Source organism: Pongo abelii, chromosome 13 (assembly GCF_028885655.2).
Source record: "Pongo abelii isolate AG06213 chromosome 13, NHGRI_mPonAbe1-v2.0_pri, whole genome shotgun sequence".
Taxonomy (NCBI): Eukaryota; Metazoa; Chordata; class Mammalia; order Primates; family Hominidae; genus Pongo; species Pongo abelii.
In genome coordinates, this window is record NC_071998.2 from 23,815,275 (window position 1) to 23,835,787 (window position 20,513).

Sequence of the window (20,513 nt, forward strand, 5' to 3'; positions counted from 1 at the left end):
AAATAGGGGAAATCCTGGACTCAAGGGGTTGATTATATGATATAACAGAAATAAACGGCTGACTTGGAGTAGGCGTTCAATAGATTCTAGTCTTTTCATTCGGAAGGGGCTTGGGAGGGCAAAAGTAAAACCGCACTGAACAAGACTAAAAGTGGGCGCACCTTCCGCCTTGCAGAGGTTTTGGCTGCTAGCCGTTGGCGTTTTCCCGCGCAGGGGGCAGGGCGCAGAGCGAGCCCAGGAACGTGGGAGCGGAACCCCACCCCCCGCCAGGACTACACCTCCCAGCAGGCACCACGCTCCGCCACCTGGCGGGCGGCATCCAATGGTATTAGTCCTTCAAGTCAGCTTAGTCCGCTTTCCGTCCCGGCCTTCCCTCGGCACTAAGGTCACTAGGGGGTTCGTCTAGAAGCCCGCTGGAGAAAGGCTGCGGTAGGGGTCGCCTTGGCTGTGCAGCATATTGGGAGTCGTGGTCCCCTCGTGCAACATTTGGGAGGCCGGGCTTGCCCTGAGTGGTTGGACCACATCACGTGATGAGCACAGGGCGGCCACAGGGGAGCAACCTGTGGTGCTTTGTGAGGTCATCACGGCGCGACGAGCTGCAGTTGTGGGCATCCTGGATGCGGTGGGTAATACTCTCCTGATGACTCCGAGTACAATACATATTATCAAGTCTCCCTTATTTGTTCCTTTCGGTGGTCCCCACCTCCACGCGGTTGGCCTCGCGGGGTTGGGGTGGAGGTGGTGGCTAGAAGAGGCTGCGCGCCGCCTAGGCTGGCTATGAAGCCGCGCACGAGCTACGTGTTGTGGCTCCTCCTTCGTCCGTGACGCGAGGCCACGTGACGGGTTGGGCAGCCTGTGCCGCCGCCGCCGCTTTGTAAGAGGCACATTGGCAGGTAACGAGCGGCGGCGGCGGCAGCGGCAGCGGGTTTTGAGTCCTCCGAGAGCAGCAGCGGTAATTGCCATCCTCTCCCTCTCCTTCCCTGTTCTAGGTTCCTGAGCGCTGCAGCGTGTGCTTTCTAGTTCTGGGTTCAGCTCGTCTGAACCCCCACCGCCTGCAGACTGCCCCGGCGCCCACCCGTGAGGACCGGGCCGAGCTTCACGCGCCAGGTCCACGGTCCCTGTATGTCCAGGCCCGGGCTCCCTCCTTCCTCTTCTCCTCACGTTGCCTTGTGCTTCTTCCTACTTTCCCCCGTCCAGGTCGGCCGGGCCCCACCCAGCCCCAGGGGCGCCTCCCCTCCCCCATTCGGGTTTCTGCCCTGGAGGGTGTGGTTTTCTCTCCCACCTCGGTGCCTGCCAGTAGACTGGAGCTTCCCCGCCACGCTGTCGGTCCCATCTGATCACCTTTCCGCTTTCACGCCCGTAGCTAGTCTTGGGACTGGCCCTCTTATAGCCCCAACTTAAGCGCTCTCTAACCTTTCCTGGCTTACCCGGAGTCGCAGTTCAATTGTACTTCTTTTCAATTCTGTAGGGCATTGGTCTCAGTTGGGACTCAGTTTTCCTCCTCACCCGCCGTTCCTGTAGTCTGGTTATATCACAGTTCATTCTTTAATGTAGGTTTTTGAGCGCTTTGTAAGCCGCAAAGCTCTCTCTGTTAATAATACATACTCAAAATGTTATTCTTTCTTTGGTGCATTACAACTCAGTTCTGTTTGCCTCTGAATCACTTTCCCACTCGGCTTTTCCACATTTTCCGCTGAGTTTTTAGTCTAATTAGTTGCCCACGCATCTCAACTGTCACCACTCTGGTCTCTAATCCTTGCTCGCTTTAGGGGTTGATCCCATCATTATTACTGTTATTTCCTGTTTGATGTAATCCAGTCATTTACTACCACTTCTATTGGATATTGTTTTTACCTCACATTCAAGGAAGGTATATGGTTTGCCAGTATTTAGGCTTATTATCTTTCTACAGCACCAGTGTATCCTAACAGTTGAGAGATTTTAAAAAATTACTATTAATTTTAGAGATATGGTCTCCATATGTTGCCCAGGCTGGCCTGCAGCTCCTGGGCTTAAGCGATTCTTCCACCTCAGCCTCCTGAGTAGCTGGGATTACAGGTGTGCACCACGGTGCCCAGCTAGTTGAGGGTTTTTTCAGGTCTGCATAAGGTATCCAAAGATTATCTTTTATTTGAAGGGCGTATAATTTCTTGGGTGAACCCAGTTCTTATATTCCTCTTCCGTTGTGACAGCACTTTTTTACCAAGGGGTACGCGACTAGTTATTGCATTCCTCACTTTTCACTGTGAATTGTGTATCCTTTTTAGTGCCAGTTTGTGAAAGGTGGAAGGAAGTTGAACATGATACCTAAGCTCTTCCGTATCCTACATTGGTGTGTTCCCCTTTTACCTCAGGAAAGGGAATGTATTCCACTCCCTGGAGATGATAGTTTCTTTCAGTACACTCACCTGTGGAGCCCCTTCGCTAGGGTTGTCCTTCCATTGCTTTGAAGGCTTCTCTTATCATTAGGCAGAAGTGATTAGTTTCCCCAACTGCCCTTTTGCTTGCTACCAGCGTACTCCTGATTCTCCTACTTATGGCTAGTTGATACATGTGACGAGAGATTTTCCCACAGCGCTGATTTCCCCCATTTGCTTCCCTGTTGCCTCTCACCCTCAATAATTATGAAATCTTTCAGAGAAGGAAGGTTTTTGTTGTGATTGAAATATGCCTGAAAGTGGTAGCATGGGAGAGAATGAGGCCATGGGAAAGGGTTGTGGTAATTGCCTCTCTTGCCTGTTTCCTGCTGCTCTGGTTTCTTCTGTCCTCCCTTTAAATGTGGGCTGGATCAGCAGTAAGTCACATGGAGTTGCCTTTAGAACTATATTGGAACAACAACAACACCTCTGCTTCCCTTTCCTGGTTACTAGTGCAGTCTATGTAGTGATCACCAGGAGTGTCTCTCTTAGTATTATCCTGAGTGACTTTTATTGTGTGGGGAGAAACGGTGTGAGAACATGGAGACTAATAGGTTTATTTCAATATGTACTTGTATTGTGATGGGAACTGGTCCCTGTATCTACCCTCTTAAGTATAAAATATGTGTAGAAAGTACAAACTTTTCTTGAAGGTTTGGAGTGGTCTGAAGTGAAGCCTTTACTACTTTTTTTTTTTTTTTTTTGAGACAGAGTCTCGTTCTGTCGCCCAGGCTGGAGTGCAGTGGAGTGATCTCACTGCCAGCTCCGCCTCCCGGGTTCACGCCATTCTGCTGGCTCAGCCTCCCGAGTAGCTGGCACTACAGGCTCAGCCTCCCGAGTAGCTGGCACTACAGGCACCCGCCACCACGCCCGGCTAATTTTTTGTATTTTTTAGTAGAGATGGGGTTTCACTGTGTTAGCCGGGATGGTCTTGATCTCCTGACCCCGTGATCCACCCACCTCCCAAAGTGCTGGGATTACAGGCGTGAGCCACCGCGCCCGGCATGAAGCCTTTACTTCTAAAATGTTAGCTTTGAAGTGTTGATTTCCCAGTCCTCTTTTTTTTTTTTTTAAATGATGACTTATTGTTAAGATTTCCTTTGTTAATAAGACACTTTGTGGGGTTGGGAGTGGGGGTGGTTAAGTATATTAGCAAGGGTTAATGCCTGCTCTAAAGAAGCAGTCCGCAGGCATTTACAGATTGTAAAGTTCTCTGCCCTTAAGCACATCTGTCTTATTTTGTGTATTTTTCCTTGTGAGAAACCTGTATGTCAGCAAATACCCGTTCATTCTTAGTCGTTCATTCTTAGTCGTTATTTTGAGTAAATGGAGCACTCTTAAAAGCTAAGTGTTACGGTACCCATGGTGTTGACTGATAAGTTAGCAGATCTCTGATAGATTTTAGAAGCAGCTGTTTTTTCCAAGAAGAGTGGAGATATAACCTGAAGGAAGGCAAAGAGAGGGAGGACATGTAGGGAATATCACCATGTAATCTTTGTGGTAGATTTTGAAGTAATTTTGCCCCAACTATCAAGTATTTAGAAATAGGATCCTTTTTTTACTAACTCAAAGAATCAAATTTATCAGATTAGTTTTTACAATTTTAATGTAAACCGCTTGTGCTGATATTTCCTGCTGAGTTTACTTGACATTTTTTAAGTTTCTCAAAGATGCTGCTTAAAAATTTTCTTTTGTGACTGGGCACGGTGGCTCATGCCTGTAATCCCAGCACTTTGGGAGGCCGAGGCGGGCGGGTCACGAGGTCGGGAGTTCGAGACTAACCTAACCAACATGGTGAAACCCCGTCTCTACTAAAAATACAAAAATGATCCTGGCGTGGTGGCGCACGCCTGTAGTCCCAGCTACTCCAGAGGCTGAGGCAGTAGAGTTGCTTGAACCCGGGAGGCGGAGGTTGCTGTGAGCCAAGATTGTGCCATTGGACTTCATCCAGCCTGGACGGAGCAAGACTCCGTCTCAAAAAAAAATTTTTTTTAATTTTTATTTTTTTCAACCATTTTTTTTTTTTGTTTTGTCTTGTTTTTGAGACATTCTCACTGTTGCCCAAATTGGAGTGCAGTGGTGCAATCTCGGCTCACTTCAAGCTCCGCCTCCTGGATTCATGCCATTCTCCTGCCTCAGCCTCCTGAGTAGCTGGGACTACAGGCACCCGCCACCACGCCCGGCTAATTTTTTGTATTTTTATTAGAGACGGGGTTTCACAGTGTTAGCCAGGGTGGTCTCGATCTCCTAACCTCGTGATCCGCCCGCCTCGGCCTCCCAAAGTGCTTGGATTACGGGGGTCAGCCACAGCACCCGGCCTTTTTTTACCCGTTTGTAAACAATGTTTGATAAGTTTCCATTTTTTGATAACTCATTTTCATGCTGGACGTAGCATAATTGAATTGGAATCCAGTTAACTATTTGTATTTGAAGTATGAAATAGGGCTCACATTAAGGAGTAGAGTAGGTGTTTTATTTAAGACTAGGTAATACTCTTCATTTATTTATTTATTTAGAGATGGAGTCTCGCTCTGTCACCCAGGTTGGAGTGCAGTGGTGCGATCTTTGCCCACTGCAACCTCTGCCCACCGGGTTCAAGCGATTCTCCTGCCTCAGCCTCCCGAGTAGCTGGGGTTACAGGCGCCTGCCAACACACTTGGCTAATTTTTGTAATTTCAGTAGAGATGGGATTTCACCATGTTGGCCATATTGGTCTTGGAACTCCTGACCTCAGGTGATCCGCCTGCCTTGGCCTCCCAAAGTGCTGGGAGTAGAAAAATCAGCCATCACACCGGGCTAATTTTTGTATTTTTAGTAGAGATGAGGTTGCATCATGTTGGCCACATTGGTCTGGAACTCATGACCTCAGGTGATCCGCCTGCCTTGGCCTCCCAAAGTGCTGGGATTACAGGTGTGAGCCACCACACCTGGCTTCTTCTTTTGTTTTTATTTTCTTGAGACAGTCTTGCTCTGTCGCCCAGGCTGGAGTGCTGTGGTGCCTTGGCTCACTGTAACCTCTGTCTCCCTGGCTTAAGTGATTCTTGTGCTTCAAGTTCCCAAGCAGCTGGGACTACAGGCATGCATCACCATGCCCGGCTAATTTTTTTTTTTCCGAGACGGAGTCTTGCTCTGTTGCCCAGGCTGGAGTGCAGTGGCACTATCTCGGCTCACTGCAAGCTCCGCCTCCCAGGTTCACGCCATTCTCCCGCCTCAGCCTCCCGAGTAGCTGGGACTACAGGCGTGTGCTGTCAAGCCTGGCTAATTTTTTGTATTTTTAGTAGAGATGAGGTTTCACCATGTTAGCCAGGATGGTCTCGATCTCCTGACCTCTTGCGTGATCCGCCCGCCTCGGCCTCCCAAAGTGCTGGGATTACAGGCGTGAGCCACCGTGCCCGGCTAATTTTTTTTTTTTTTTTTTTGAGATGGAGTTTCATTCTGTCATCCAGGCCAGAGTGCAGTGGTGTGATCTCAGTTAACTGCAGCCTCCGCCTACTGGGTTCAAGCGATTAGCCTGCCACCGTGCTCTGATAATTTTTGTATTTTTTGTAGAGACAGGATTTTGTCATTTTGGCCACGCTGGTTTTGAACTCCTGACCTCAGGTGATCCACCTGCTTCGGCCTCCCAAAGTGCTGGGATTACAGGTGTGGACCACTGTCCCTGGCTTTTTTTTTTTCTCCTAAAACATGGAGTATATGTTTAAAAAAAAAAAAAAAGTTGGAACCTGGCTCCATGGCTCCTGCGTGTAATTCCAATGCTTTGGGAGGCTGAGGTGGAAGGATTTCTTGAGCAGGAGTTCGAGACCAGCGTGGGCAATATAGTGAGACCCTGTCTCTATAAAAAAATGTAAAAATTAGCTGAGCATGATTGCATGTACCCAGAGTCCCATCTACTTGTGAGGCTGAGGTGGGAGGATCGCTTGAGTCCAGGAGGTTGAGGCAGTGAGCTATGATTGTGCCATTGCACTCCAGCTTGGGTGACAGGGTGAGACCCTATCTCAATAAATAAATAAATAGGATCATACTTTGCATACTTGCTGATTTTTATTGAAAACTACAGCATAGTCTGGATGTGGTGGCTCATGCCTGTAATCCCAGCACTTTGGGAGGCCGAGGCAGGTGAATCACTTGAGCCCAGGAGTTGGAGACCAGCTTAGACAACGTGGCAAAACCCTGTCTTTACTAAAAATACAAAAATTAGCTGGGCGTGGTGTGCTTGTAGTCCCAGCTACTCAGGAGGCTGAGGTTGGAGGATTGCTTAAGCCTGGGTGGTTGAGACTGCAGTGGGCTGTGATTGTGCCACTGCATTTCAGCCTGGGTGACAGACCCTGTCTCGGAAGAAAACCCCAAAAAACAGCATACATACTGTAGATGGTATATGAGGCATAAAAACATGTAGAGCTGTCATTGTATAACGTAGAAGGTGATTGGGGGTAAAAACATATGTAGAGTTGTTTTTTTTGGAGACAGGGTCTTGCTTTGTCGCCCAGGCTGGAGTGTCATGGCATGATCATGGCTCACTGCAGCCTCTATCTCCCAGGATTAAGCCATCCTCCCACCTCAGCCTCCTGAGTAGCTTGGACCACAGGGATGCATCACCATGCTCAGCTAATTTTTCTTTTTGTAGAGAGGGAGTCTTACTGTGTTGCCCAGGCTGGTCTCTTAGGCTAAACTGATCCTCCTGCCTTGGCCTACTAAAGTGCTGAGATTACAGGTGTGAGCTTAATGCCTGGCCCCATATGTAAAATTAAAAAAAAAAAAGTAAAATGAACAACCAAGAAATAGGACATTACTGCTACCTGGAAGTCCCCTGTGTATGCCAGCTCCCAAGGCATTTCTTTTCGCTTTCCTAGAGGTAACCGTTACCCTACATTATAGGTTTACTATTCCTTTGTGTTGTTGTTTTAAAATAGAGACAAGGTCTAGCTATGTTGCCCAGGGTGGTCTTGAACTCCTGGACTCAAGTGATCCTCCTGCTTGGCCTCCCAGAGTCCTGGGATTATAGGTATGAGTCACTCTGCAGGTTCTACTGTTCTTTTTTTTTTTTTTTTTTTTTTTGAGACGGAGTCTTGCGCTATCGCCTGGACTGAAGTGAGTGTAGTGGCCTGATCTCGGCTCACTGCAACCTCCACCTCCCAGGTTCAAGTGAATCTCCAGCCTCCGCCTCCCAAGTAGCTCAGATTATAGGTGCCCACCACCATGCCTGGCTAATTTTTTGTATTTTTGGTAGAGACGGGGTTTCACTGTGTTGGCCAGGCTGGTCTCAAACTCCTGACCTCATGATCCGCCCACCTGAGCTCCCAAAGTGCTGGGATTACAGGCATGAGCCACCGCCCCAGCCTACTGTTACTTTTTTACAATAATTTTACCTTATATGTATATCCATAAGCAACATATGGTTTAATAGTGCCCATTTTCAGTCTTATTCTCAGTGTAAGAATTGTATGATTCTTCTGATGCTTGATTCTTTCACTCTTACATGCTTGAGATTTATCCATGTTGATTTTTTTTTTGAGATAGGGTCTCTGTTGCTCAGGCTGGAGTGCAGTGGCTCGATCTTGGCTCGCTGCAACATTCACCTCCTGGGTTCAAGCGATTTTCCTTCCTCAGCCTCCCGAATAGCTGGGACTACAGGTGCCCGCCACCATGCCTGGCTAGTTTTTGTATTTTTTGGTAGAGACGGGGTTTCCTTGTGTTAGCCAGGCTGGTCTCGAACTGTTGACCTCAGGTGATCTGCCTGCTTCGGCCTCCCAAAGTTCTGGTATTACAGGCATGAGCCACTGCACCCAGCCCCCATGTAGATTTCTTTTTTCTTTTTTTTGTTTTATAAGACGGAGTGTTGCTCTTTTGCCCAGGCTGGAATGCCAGTGGCATGATCTTGGCTTCTCAGCTCACTGCAGCCTCTGCCTCCTGGGTTCAAGCAATTCTCCTGCCTCGGCCTCCCGAGTAGCTGGGATTACAGACACCTGCCACCGTGCTCAGCTAATTTTTGTATTCTTAGTAGAGACGGGGTTTCACCATGTTGGCCAGGCTGGTCATGGACTCTTGTTTGTTTTTTTTTTTTTTTTGAGACGGAGTTTGCTCTTGTTGCCCAGGCTGGAGTGCAATGGTGCGATCTTGGCTCACTGCAACCTCTGCCTCTTGGGTTCAAGCAGTTCTCCTGCCTCAGCCTCCCAAGTAGCTGGGATTACAGGCAGGCGCCACCATGCCTGGCTAATTTTTTTTTTTTGCATTTTTAGTAGAGATGTGGTTTCACTGTGTTGGGCAGGCTGGTCTCGAGCTCCTCACCTCCAGCGATCCGCCCACCTTGGCCTCCCAAAGTGCCGGGATTACAGGTGTTAGCCATCGTGCCCGGCCCGTTGATTTCTTATAGTAGTATGATGTTATATTGTAAGGATGTGCCATATGTTATTTGTCTGTTTCATTGTTGATGGATATTTGTCTCATTTCCAGTTTTTTGAGATGACCAATTGTACTTGTCTTCATGTGGACATTTGCCACCCTGCCCACAACAAACAAAGTCCATTTTCTCAAGACTACATAACTGAGAGTGGAATTTTTGGTTTCTGTGTAGGGTATGTGTAACTTTACTAAGTAATGCTAAAGTGTTTTCCACATGTTGCACAGTTGTTCTCAGGCTTGTCAGCTGGACCACAGAACACAAAGTTGAGTGACTATTTTCTCAAATCTATCAAGGATAGTACATAATGAATTTCATTCTAGGTGTCTGGAAAAAGTTCAGCTTATACACACAGTGGATGCCCTAAGAATTGGGAATTCATTCTCAAAGACTGAGTGGTTTAAGAGTTCTACATCCTTGTCAACATTTTATGTTGCCTTTTTAGTTTTAGCCAATTGTAGTGGGATGTTTTAGATATATCTTTTATGAACGCCACATAGCTGGATTTTGCTTTGTTAAGTTAGCAACTTGCTAACTTCTTTTTAATTAACTAGAGTGTATTGCTATGTTGGCTGGGCTGGTCGTGAACTCTTGGGCTCAAGTGATCTTCCCACCTCAGTCTCACAAAGTGCTGGGATTGCAGGAGTGAGCCATCAGCTAACCTCTTTAACTAGAGCATGGAGACCATTCATATTTGTTGTAATTACAGATATTTTGGATATATTTCTGCCATTATATTTAGTCTTCTAGTTGGCTGGCCTGTGTGTTTGTTTTCTGTCCCTTTTGCTTTTTTTTTTTTGAGACAGAGTCTCATTCTGTCACCTAGGCTGGAGTGCAATGGCGTGGGCTCGGCTCACTGCAACCTCTGCCTCCCGAGTTCAAGGGATTCTCCTGCCTCAGCCTCCCGAGTAGTTGGGACTACAGGCGCGTGCCACCACACCTGGCTAATTTTTTTTTTTTTTGTGAGACAGAGTCTAGCTCTTGTTACCCAGGCTAGTGTGCAATGGCGTGATCTTGGCTCAACGCAACCTCCGCCTCCTGGGTTCAAGTGATTCTGCTGCCTCAGCCTCCCAAGTAGCTGGGATTACAGGCATGTGCCACCATGCCCGGCTAATTTTGTACTTTTAGTAGAGGCGGGGTTTCTCCATGTTCATCAGGCTGGTCTTGAACTCCCGACCTCAGGTGATCGCCCACCTCGGCCTCCCAAAGTGCTGGGATTACAGGCGTGAGCCACCGTGTGTGGCTTGTATTTTTAATAGAGACAGAGTTTCACTATGTTGGCCAGGCTGGTCTTGAACTCCTGACCTCATGATCTGCCCACCTCAGCCTCGCAAAGTGCTGGGATTACAGGCATGAGCCACTGCACCCGACCTTTTTTTTTTTTTTTTTTTTTGAGATAAGGTCTCACTCTGTCACCCAGGCTGGAGTGCAGTGGTGCAATCTTAGCTCACTGCAGCCTTGAACTTCCCACGCTCAGATGATCCACCTTAGCCTCTTGGGTACCTGGGACTACAGATTAGTGCCACCATGCCTAGCTAATTTTTTTTTTTTTTTTGTAGAGACAGGGTTTTATCATATTGCACAGGCTGATCTTCAACTTCTGGGTTCAGGTGCTCACCTCAGCCTCCCAAAGTGTTGGGATTATAGGCGTGAGCTGCTGCTCTAGGCCCACAAAATATATTTTTTTAGCCTCTTTCCCATCCAGTCGGGGTTTCTGTGTTTACATATTGTCACTGAAGTATTTTTATAGCCTCTTTTCCCATCCAATCAGGGTTTGTGTATTTACATATTGTGACTGAAGTACACTACTGAATGATAATCCTTTTCTCAGATGATTATTTTCTTAATTATTTATCAGATATAATTGCCAGTCAGGTCATCTGATAAGCAAGAAATAACTACTGCTGTTACTTAGCTCAGGTAATTTTCATCAATGCTAAGTAAATTGCTAATTTATTGTAGGATAAAATGTAACTTTTTGGGGCTTTTGGAAAGTCTAAAAATATGTATTCTATGACTGCTATGCCAACCCTAAGTTTTGAAACACTGATGAAAGTTTCCTTTGATTTGTGGGAATGAGGCAACGTTAGTAAAAACTTAAGGTAGTATATGGGCTGGGTGCAGTGGCTCTCTCCTGTAATCCCAGCTCTTTGGGAGACCAAGGCAAGTGGATCACTTGAGGTCAGGCGTTTGAGACCAGCCTGGCCAACATGGTGAAACCCTACCTCTACCAAAAAATACAAAAATTAGCTGGGTGTGGGCTGGGCGCGGTGGCTCACGCCTGTAATCCCAGCACTTTGGGAGGCCGAGGCGGGCGGATCACGAGGTCAGGAGATCGAGACCATCCTGGCTAACACGGTGAAACCCCGTCTCTATTAAAAATACAAAAAAAATTAGCCAGGCATGGTGGCACGCATCTGTAATCTCAGCTAATCGGGAGGCTGAGGCAGAAGAATTGCTTGATCCCAGAAGGCGGAGGTTGCAGTGAGCCGAGATTGTGCCACTGCACTCCAGCCTGGATGATAGAGCGAGACTCTGTCTCAAAAAAAAAAAAAAAAAAAAAAAAAAAAAAATTAGCTGGGTGTGGTGGCACATGCCTATAGTCCCACCTACTTGGGAGGCTGAGGTGGGAGAATTGCTGGAACCCTGGAGGGGAGGCAGAGGTCCGTGAGGTGAGATCGCACCACTGCACTCCAGCCTGGGCAGACAGAATGAGACCTTGTCTCAAAAAAAAAAAAAAAAAAAAAAAAATCGAGAAAAACTTAAGGTAGTATATTCTCTGTTATTTCTGTGAATGCTCAGTTTGCGTTACTACAGATTAGGCCTGAATGATGGTTCTCCCTGCGCAAATGGTATATGCTACTCTGTAGCTACTTTATAGGTGTTCACTTGAACGAATATTTATTGCTGCCAGTTATCAACAATGTTAGATGCTAGAATACAGATGAGTAATGTAGGTTCCTGATCTTCAGTTGCTTACATGTTGGTGAGCAGACAGACACAGTTTAAATGTGTGTATAGGATTCCAGGGTACTGCTGGCTGTGACAGAGAAAAGCATTGTTGAATTGAGCTTGAGTATTTGGCAAGGATTCCTTGAGCTGGGGAGGCTGAGCCTTAGTTTTCTTAGATTCTTCCTATAGAATCAAGTATCAAGGCTGGGCATGGTGGCTCACGCCTGTAATCCCAGCACTTTGGGAGGCCGAGGCAGGCAGATCACCTGAGGTCGGGAGTTTGAGACCATCCTGACCAACATGGAGAAACCCCATCTCTACTAAAAATATAAAAAATTAGCCGGGCATGGCGGTGGGCGCCTGTAATCCCAGCTACTTGGGAGGCTGAGGCAGGAGAATCGTTTGAACCTGGGAGGCGGAGGTTGCAGTGAGCCGAGATCACGCCATTGTACTCCAGCCTGGGCAACAAGAGTGAAACTCCGTCTCAAAAAAAAAGAAAAAAGAAGTATCAAATTCCTGAAGTTACAATTAAATTGTTAAAACACTTTAAATGTTGTATTCAGAGTTGTTTTATTAGAATTTGCTGTTGTTTTGCTTTGTTCTATTTTGTTTGAGACAGGGTCTTACTCTGTCACTCAGGAGTGCAGTGATGCGATCAGGCTCACTGCAGCCTTAACCTACCTGGGCTCAAGCGATTTCCCCCCTCAAAAAAAAAAGAGAGAAAATGGGCACGTGCAGTATGTCCTTGAGTAAACATGCCTGTGGAACATGAAGGCAAAAAGGCAGGGACAATTCAGGAGAATACCAAGGCTGGTTTGACCAAGTGTAGGGATTGGAAGGAATAAACAGTTTGCATTTCATTGAGGAGTTGATGGTTTGTGAACAGAAGTTGACAGTTTTTGTTGACAGTGTTTGTTTGTTTCTTTCTTTCTTTATTTTTGAGATGGAGTCTCGCTTTATATCCCAAGCTGGAGTACAGTGGCACGATCTCGACTTACTGCAACTTCTGCCTCCCAGATTCAAGTGATTCTCGTGCCTCACCCTCCTCTGAGTAGTTGGGATTACAGGCAGGTGCCACCACACCTGGCTAATCTTTATATATATACTTTTTTTTTTTTTTTAGATGGAGTCTCGCTTTGTCACCCAGACTGGAGTGCAGTGGCGCGATCTCGGCTCACTGCAACCTCCACCTCCCAGGTTCAAGCTGTTCTCCCACCTCAGCCTCCCAAGTAGCTGGGATTGCAGGCACCCGCCGTCATGCCCGGCTAATTTTTGTATTTTTGTAGAGATGGGGTTTCACCATGTTGGCCAGGCTGGTCTTGAACTCCTGACCTCAGGTGATCCGTCTGCCTCGGCCTCCCAAAGTGCTGGGATTGTAGGCATGAGCCACTGCGCCTAGTCGTATGAAATGTTTTGAATGACAGAGACAGATGAAAGAATGAGAACAGAAGAAAGATTTGACAATTAGGAGACCAGTGGTGACCTAGGGAGTAGCATTTTTCCTACTGTTAGAGTGATAGGGTGATGGAAACTAGAATAAAGAAGGTTAAGGAGATGTTTAGTGAGGAAATGGAGGCAGTGAATGTATTCATTTTGTGAAATACGGTTTATGTAGTTGTTGCTTACAAGATAGAACATGAAGTTTCAGGAGTGCTTGGAAGGTAATTTTTCTGAGCCTTTGTTTTCGAGAGTAATCCGGATGTAGAGAACAGTTGAGCGATTCTTTTTTTTTTTTTTTGAGATGGAGTCTTGCTGTTTCCCAGGCTAGAGTGCAGTGGCGTGATCTTGACTCACTGCAACCTCCGTCTCCCAGGTTGAAGCAATTCTCCTCCCTCAGCCTCTCCAGTAGCTGGGACTATAAGCTCATGCCACTACACCTGGCTAATTTTTGTATTTTTAGTAGAAACAGGGTTTCACCATGTTAGCCAGGATGGTCTTGATCTCCTGACCTCATGATCCGCCCGCCTCTGCCTCCCAAAGTGCTGGGATTACAGGCGTGAGCCACTGTGCCCAGCCAGTTGAGTGATTCTTTTAGACATATAAGGATGTGGGATATTTCTCATTAGTATAGTGCTTTCTTTATTAAGGAATTTTGTATTTTGTTTTTGGATGAAAACTGGGCCAGATACTTATGTGGCAGGTGTGTTAATGTTTAAATGGATGGTATGACTTTGTTTTGATAGATACATTCTTTAGGTAACAGACATTTTTAAGAAAGTTGCTTTTGGCATGAGTGATTAAGTAATGAGGATGTCAGTAAAATAAAACCAATATACTTTTACTAAAAAAAGAAAAACCAGGACTTGATATCCTGGATTCATTAGGAAAGTTGAAGAACTATAATGAAAAACTGTCTTAAGTATTAAATCAGTATTTATATTTTAGGCTTGTAATAAAACCTAGAGATGATGTAACTGTCTCAAAATGACTTAATAGGTATGTTGAACTTTTATAAATCACTTGTGAAATAATTTGTGAATTTGTGACAATTGAGTGCCAAATGTTGAAATGGTTCATGCAGAGATGTGAATAATGAGAATTATTATTTTAGGTCATCTGGTCTTCATTAAGAATTGATTTGAAGCTGGGCCTGGTGGATCATGCCTGTAATCCTAGGACTTTGGGAGGCTGAGGCAGGTGGATCACCTGAGGTCAGGAGTTCAAGAACAGCTTGGCCAACATGACGAAACCCCGTCTCTACTAAAAATGCAAAAATTAGCCAGGCATGGTGGCGGGTGCCTGTAATCCCAGCTACTTGGGAGGCTGAGACAGGAGAATTGCTTGAACCTGGGAGGCAGAGGTTGCAGTGAGCTGAGATCATGCCATTGCACTCCAGCCTGGGCAACAGAGTGAAACTCTGTTTCAAAAAAAAAAAAAAGAATTGATTTGATGCTTGACTGTAGTCGCAGCTACTTGGGAGGCTGAGGTGGGAGAATGTCTTGAGCCCAGGAGGCAGAGGTTGCAGGGAACCGAGATTGCACCACTGCTCCCCAGCCTGGGCGAAAGAGTCAGACCCTGTCTCAGGAGAAAAAAAAGTATACAATTAAGTTATTGACTATAGTTACCCTATTGTACTATCAAATAGTGGGTCTTATTATTTTTGTACTCAGTAACCATCCCTACCTCCCCCAAGTCCCCCACTACCCTTCCTAGCCTCTGGTAGTCCATCCTTCTACTGTCTGTGATTATGAGTTCAATTGTTTTGATTTTTGGTTCCCACAACTAAGTGAGAACATGTGATGTTTGTCTTTCTCTTCCTGGGTTATTTCACTTAACATAATGATCTCCGGTTCTATCCATGTTGTTTCAAATGACAGGATCTCATTCTTTGTTATGGCTAAATAGTACTGCATTGTGTATAAGTACCATGTTTTATCTATTCATCTGTTGATAGACACTTAGGTTACTTCCAGATCTTAGCTATTGTAAACAGTGCTGCAACAAACAGGAACGCAGATATTTCTTCAATATACTGATTTCCCTTACTTTGGGTATATACCCAGCAGTGAGATTGCTGGATCATATGGTAGCTCAATTTTTAGTTTTTTCCAGAACCTCCAAATTGTTCTCCATTGTAGTTGTACTGTGTGTTGAGTACTGTCATGGTTTTTCTGTTCTTGAAAATAAGAAGCAAGAGTTAAACATTGTGGCTTAGAGTATCAAGAAGCAAAGATGTTGATTTTTTTTTTTTTTTTGAAGACAGGGTCTTGCTCTGTTGCCCAGGCTGGAGTACAGTGGCGGCTCACTGCAACCTCTGCCTCCCAGGTTCAAGTGATTTTCGTGCCCCAGCCTCTGGACTAGCTGAGATTACAGGTGCGCGCAACCACGCCCAGCTAAGTTTTGTATTGTTTGTAAAGACAGGGTTTTGACATGTTGGCCAGGCTGATCTCAAACTCCAGACCTCAAGTGATCCGCCTGCCTCGGCCTCCCAAAGTGCTGGAATTACAGGCATGAGCCACCACACCTGGCCTAAGAAACAAAGATTCTTAATCTCTGTGACTGGTTGTGGTCATCATGACTCTACTAGAAGAAAAATTGTTTTATTGAACTTGTATCCGTAAGAAAGCTGAAGTAGGTTAGCCTATATTTTGATACCTTCCTTCCTTCTGACTGGCCAAAGGGGGAAGATGGTTTCCATCCTTATCCCCTTTCCTGTGAAGCCTTGAGACAGAGTAACTAGTGGGAAGTTAATCTTACTTTGGTGGATGCAGAGCTGGAGACTCAGGGCAGAGGGAGTGTGAGTGTATAAAGACAGAAATATGCCTGAGTCTTTATCACAGACTAAGGTTATTGTGTTGTTGGCATTAAATCTATGACTTAATTTGCTCTTACTTTCATCCTTTCAAGAGAGGATAGATGGGGATTCCTGCAGCTGAACATGGTTGGCGAGAGAGCTGTGTTTAGCTAGGTTTAGGGATAGAATTTGACATGGATGAGGATGTTCAGTTGGCAACATATTAGCACTTTTTAAATTTTTTGGTGCTATAGGGTCATGCTTTGTTGCCCAGGCTGATCATAGCTCACTGTAGCCTCGAAATCCTGGGATCAAGCAATCCTCCCGCCTCAGCCTCCCAAGGAGATGGGACCACAGGCATGCGCCACCATACCTGGCTAATTTTTAAATGTATTTTTTAGTAGAGATGAGGAGGTCTTGCTGTGTTACCCAGGCTGGTCTCAAACTCCTGGGCTCAAGAAGTCCTCCCTCCTTGGCTTCCCAAGGTGTTGAGATTATGGGCATGAACCACCACACCTGGCCTATTAGCACTTTTTGTTAATACACAGGAAATAGATACTCTTTTTTTCTTTTTTCTTTTTTGTTTGGGACAGGGTCTTGCTGTGTTGCCCAGGCCAGAGTGCAGTGGTGTGATCTCAGCTCAGTGAAGCCTCAGCCTCATACATTCAAAAGTTAGCCGGGCATGGTGGTACATACCTGTGATCCCAGCTACTCGGGAGGCTGAGGCAGGATAATTGCTTGAATTTACTTAGGAAAGCAAGTTAAGGCCGGGCATGGTGGCTCATGCCTGTAATCCCAGAACTTTGGGAGGCCGAGGCGGGTGGATCACCTGAGGTCAGGAGTTCGAGACCAGCCTGGCCAACATGGCGAAACCTGTCTCTACTAAAAATACAAAAATTAGCCAGGCGTGGTGGTGGGCTTCTGTAATCCCAGCTACTCAGGAGGCCGAGGCAGGAGAATAGCTTGAACCTGGGAGTAGAGGTTGCAGCGAGCCAAGATTACAGACACATACCACCACGCCTGGCTAATTTTTGTATTTTTAGTAGAGACGGGGTTTTGCCATGTTGGCCAAGCTGGCCTTTTTTTTTTTTTTGAGACTGAGTTTTGCTCTTGTAGCACAGGCTGGAGCGCAGTAGTGCGATCTCAACTCACTGCAACCTCTGCTTCCTGGGTTCAAGCGATTCCTCTGCCTCAGCCTCCCGAGTAGTGGGATTACAGGTCCATGCTACCATGCCCGGCTAAGTTTTGTATTTTTAGTAGAGAGAGGGTTTTACCATTTGGCCAGGCTGGTCTCAAACTCCTGACTCCCACCCTGCCAGGCTAGTCTTGAAACCCTGACCTCAGGTGATCCGCCTGCCTCGGCCTCCCAAAATGCTGGGATTATAGGCATGAGCTACAGTGCCTGGCCCTTATTTTATTTTTATTTTTATTTTTATTTTTATTTTTTTGAGATGAGTCTTGCTCTGTCGCCCAGGTTGGAGTGCAGTGGTGCGATCTTGGCTTACTGCAAGCTCCGCCTTCTGGGTTCATGCCATTCTCCTGCCTCAGCCTCCTGGGTTGTTGGGACTACAGGTGCCCGCCACTATGCCCAGCTAATTTTTTAAAAATATTTTTAGTAGAGATGGGGTTTCACCATATTAGGATGGTCTTGATCTCCTGACCTGGTGATCCACACGCCTGGGCCTCCCAAAGTGCTGGGATTACAGGCGTGAGCCACTGTGTCTGGCCCCTTATTTTATTTTTGAAACAGGGTCTCACTCATCTTTTGGGCACTGTACTAGGAGTGCACTGGTGTGATCACGGCATACTGCAGCCTTGAACGCCCAGGCTCAAGTGATCCTCCCATTTCAGCTTTCTGAGTAGCTGGGACCACAGGTGTGCTCTATCACACTGGGCTAATTTTTTTTTTTGTTTGTTTTTGAGACGGGGTCGGGGTCTGGCTCTGTCGCCCAGGCTGGAGTGCAGTGGCGCGATCTCGGCTCACTGGAAGCTCCGCCTTCCAGGTTCACGCCATTCTCCTGCCTCAGCCTCCCAAGTAGTTGGGACTACAGGCGCCCGCCACCATGCCTGGCTAATTTCGTTTTTGTATTTTTAGTAGAGATGGCGTATCCCCGTGTTAGCCAGGGTGGTCTCGATCTCCTGACCCCGTGATCTGCCCGCCTCAGCCTCCCAAAGTGCTGGGATTACAGGTGTGAGCCACCGCGCCCGGCTCACCTGGCTGATTTTTAAACTTTTTTGTAGAGACAGGGTCTCTCTATGTTGCCCAGGCTGGTCTTGAACTCTTGGCCTCACACTGCTCTCCTGCCACAGCCTCTCAAAGTGCTGGGATTACAGGCGTGAGCCACCGTGCCTGGCCTATGTATGCATTTCTTTGTTTTCTTTTTTTTTTTTTTTTTCCGAGATGGAGTCTTACTCTGTCACCCAGGCTGGAGTGCAGTGGCGCAGTCTCGGCTCACTGCAACCTCTGCCTCTCAGGTTCAAGCAGTTCTCTTGCTTCAGCCTCCCGAGTAGCTGGGATTACAGGTGCCCCCACCACAGCGGCCTAATTTTTGTATTTTTAGTAGAGATGGGTTTTCACCATGTTGGCCAGGCTGGTCTCGAACTCCTGATCTCATGATCCACCTGCCTTGGCCTCCCAAAGTGCTGGGTTTACAGGTGTGAGCCACTGTGCCTGGCCGCATTTCTTGCTTCTTCTTCTTCTTCTTATTTTTTAAAATAGAGACAAGGTCTTGCTATGCTGCCCAGGCTGGTCTCGATCTCCTGAGCTCAAGTGGCCCTCCCACCATGGCCTCCCAAAGTATTGGGATTACAGGTGTGAGCCACTGGGCCTGGCCTATGTATACATTTTCTTTTTTTTTTTTTGAGAAGTTTTGCTCTTGTTGTCCAGGCTGGAGTGCAGTGGCATAATCTTGGCCCATTGCAACCTCCGCCTCCTGGGTTCAAGCAATTCTCCTGCCTCAGCCTCCCGAGTAGCTGGGATTATAGGTACCCGCCACCACATCCAGCTAATTTTTTATATTTTTAGTAGAGACGAGGTTTCACCATGTTGGCCAGGCTGGTCCCAAACTCCTGACCTTCTGGTGATCCACCCACCTCGGCCTCCCAAAGTGCTGGGATTACAGGTGTGAGCCACTACGCCCGGCCCTATGTACACATTTTTAGGTGAACGTGTTTTCAGTTCTCTTGGGTGCATACCTAGGAGTAGGATTGCTTGGTCTTTATCATAACTGTTTAATTTCTTTAGGAACTGTTAGGAATTTTTTTAATTTTTTTTATTTTTTAGGAGACGTGGTCTTACTCTATTGCCCAGTCTGGAGTGCGGTGACATGATCATAGCACACTGCAGCCTTGATCTCCTAAGCTCAAGGATTCCTCCCACCTCAACCTCCTGAGTGGGTGGGACTCCAGGTGTGTGCCGCCAAGCGTGGCTAATTAAAAAAAAATTTTATTGTATAGACGAGTACTTGCCACGCCGCCCAGGTTTGCTCACCTCCTGCTGTGCGGCCCAGTTCCTAATAACCCCGGTCTTCAGCCTGGGAGTTGGGGACTGGGGATCCCTGCTTTATAGTGTAGGCTTTTTTTTTTTCCTTTTTGTAGGAGAGAGAGAACTGTTAGAAGTAGTGGTGAAGACTGGTTATGAATAATTACATGCTTTTCAAGAGATTCCACGGTGAAGAATCCTGGTTACCTGCTGGGCAAAAGACAAGGTTTAAGGCTGGTTGCAGTGGCTCACATCTGTAATCCCAGCACTTTAAGAGCCTGAGGCAGGCGGATCACTTAAGGTCAGGAGTTTGAGACCAGCCTGGCCAACATGGTGAACCCCATCTCTACCAAAAATACAAAAAATTAGCTGGGCGTGGTGGTGGACGCCTGTAATCCCAGCTACTTGGGAGGCTAAGGCAGGGATAATCGCTTGAACCCGAGAGGCAGAGGTTGCAGTGAGTCGATATCGGGCCACTGCACTCCAGCCTGGGTGACAGCAGCGAAACTCTGTCTCAAAATAAATAAATAAATAAATAAGTCAGGGTTTACAGCTGAATTAGCAGGATACGAATAGGACAGATGTGTGCAAACAGCTGTGGGCAATTAATTCCCTTCGTGGCCTTAGGTAACCTGAAAGAGAATTGTGACGATATCAAATAAATTTTGATGTTCTATAGTGTTTGAGTTCACCAGCACTCATCCTTTCCATGGGCAGATTATATCCATGGAACAGCAGATAACTTTGTGATTCTCTGTCAGCCAAGTGTGGGTGTAGGGGAGTTCAACCTTGTCCATCAGCTGCTAGAGGCCTGACCCTGCCTTTAACAGCTGCAGAGAATAGAAGTATCAGCTTGTTCAGCTCCTGGCATGTAGGGTACAAGCAGTTGAGCTGCATGGAATTGGATCTCATAGTTGAGTTTCTTGGCACCCTAGATACCTTATTCTCTCCTCGATTACGGGTGTAGACTTTGTCTTGGTGGCTGTCCTGGGCCTCCTAATTTAGTTGAGATTCTTTTCTTTCTTTTTTTTT

At 46.6% G+C, this 20,513-nt stretch overlaps 1 protein-coding gene across 18 annotated transcripts in view; it reads left to right on the forward strand.

The window, feature by feature from the left end:
• The first annotated feature begins 560 nt into the window (after positions 1-560).
• The window catches only part of UBAP2 (ubiquitin associated protein 2), a 126,459-nt gene continuing 106,506 nt past the window's right edge, over positions 561-20,513 (forward strand). For 6 of the 18 annotated variants that reach the window (XM_063714155.1, XM_063714158.1, XM_063714160.1 and 3 more), the window contains exon 1: positions 833-952. The gene's annotated coding sequence lies outside the window, so the exon portion shown is untranslated. Of the gene's footprint in view, positions 623-832; positions 953-989; positions 1,121-15,474; positions 15,580-20,513 lie in introns of those variants that run through there. The other 12 variants (XM_063714152.1, XM_063714162.1, XM_063714156.1 and 9 more) reach the window with 8 other exon arrangements.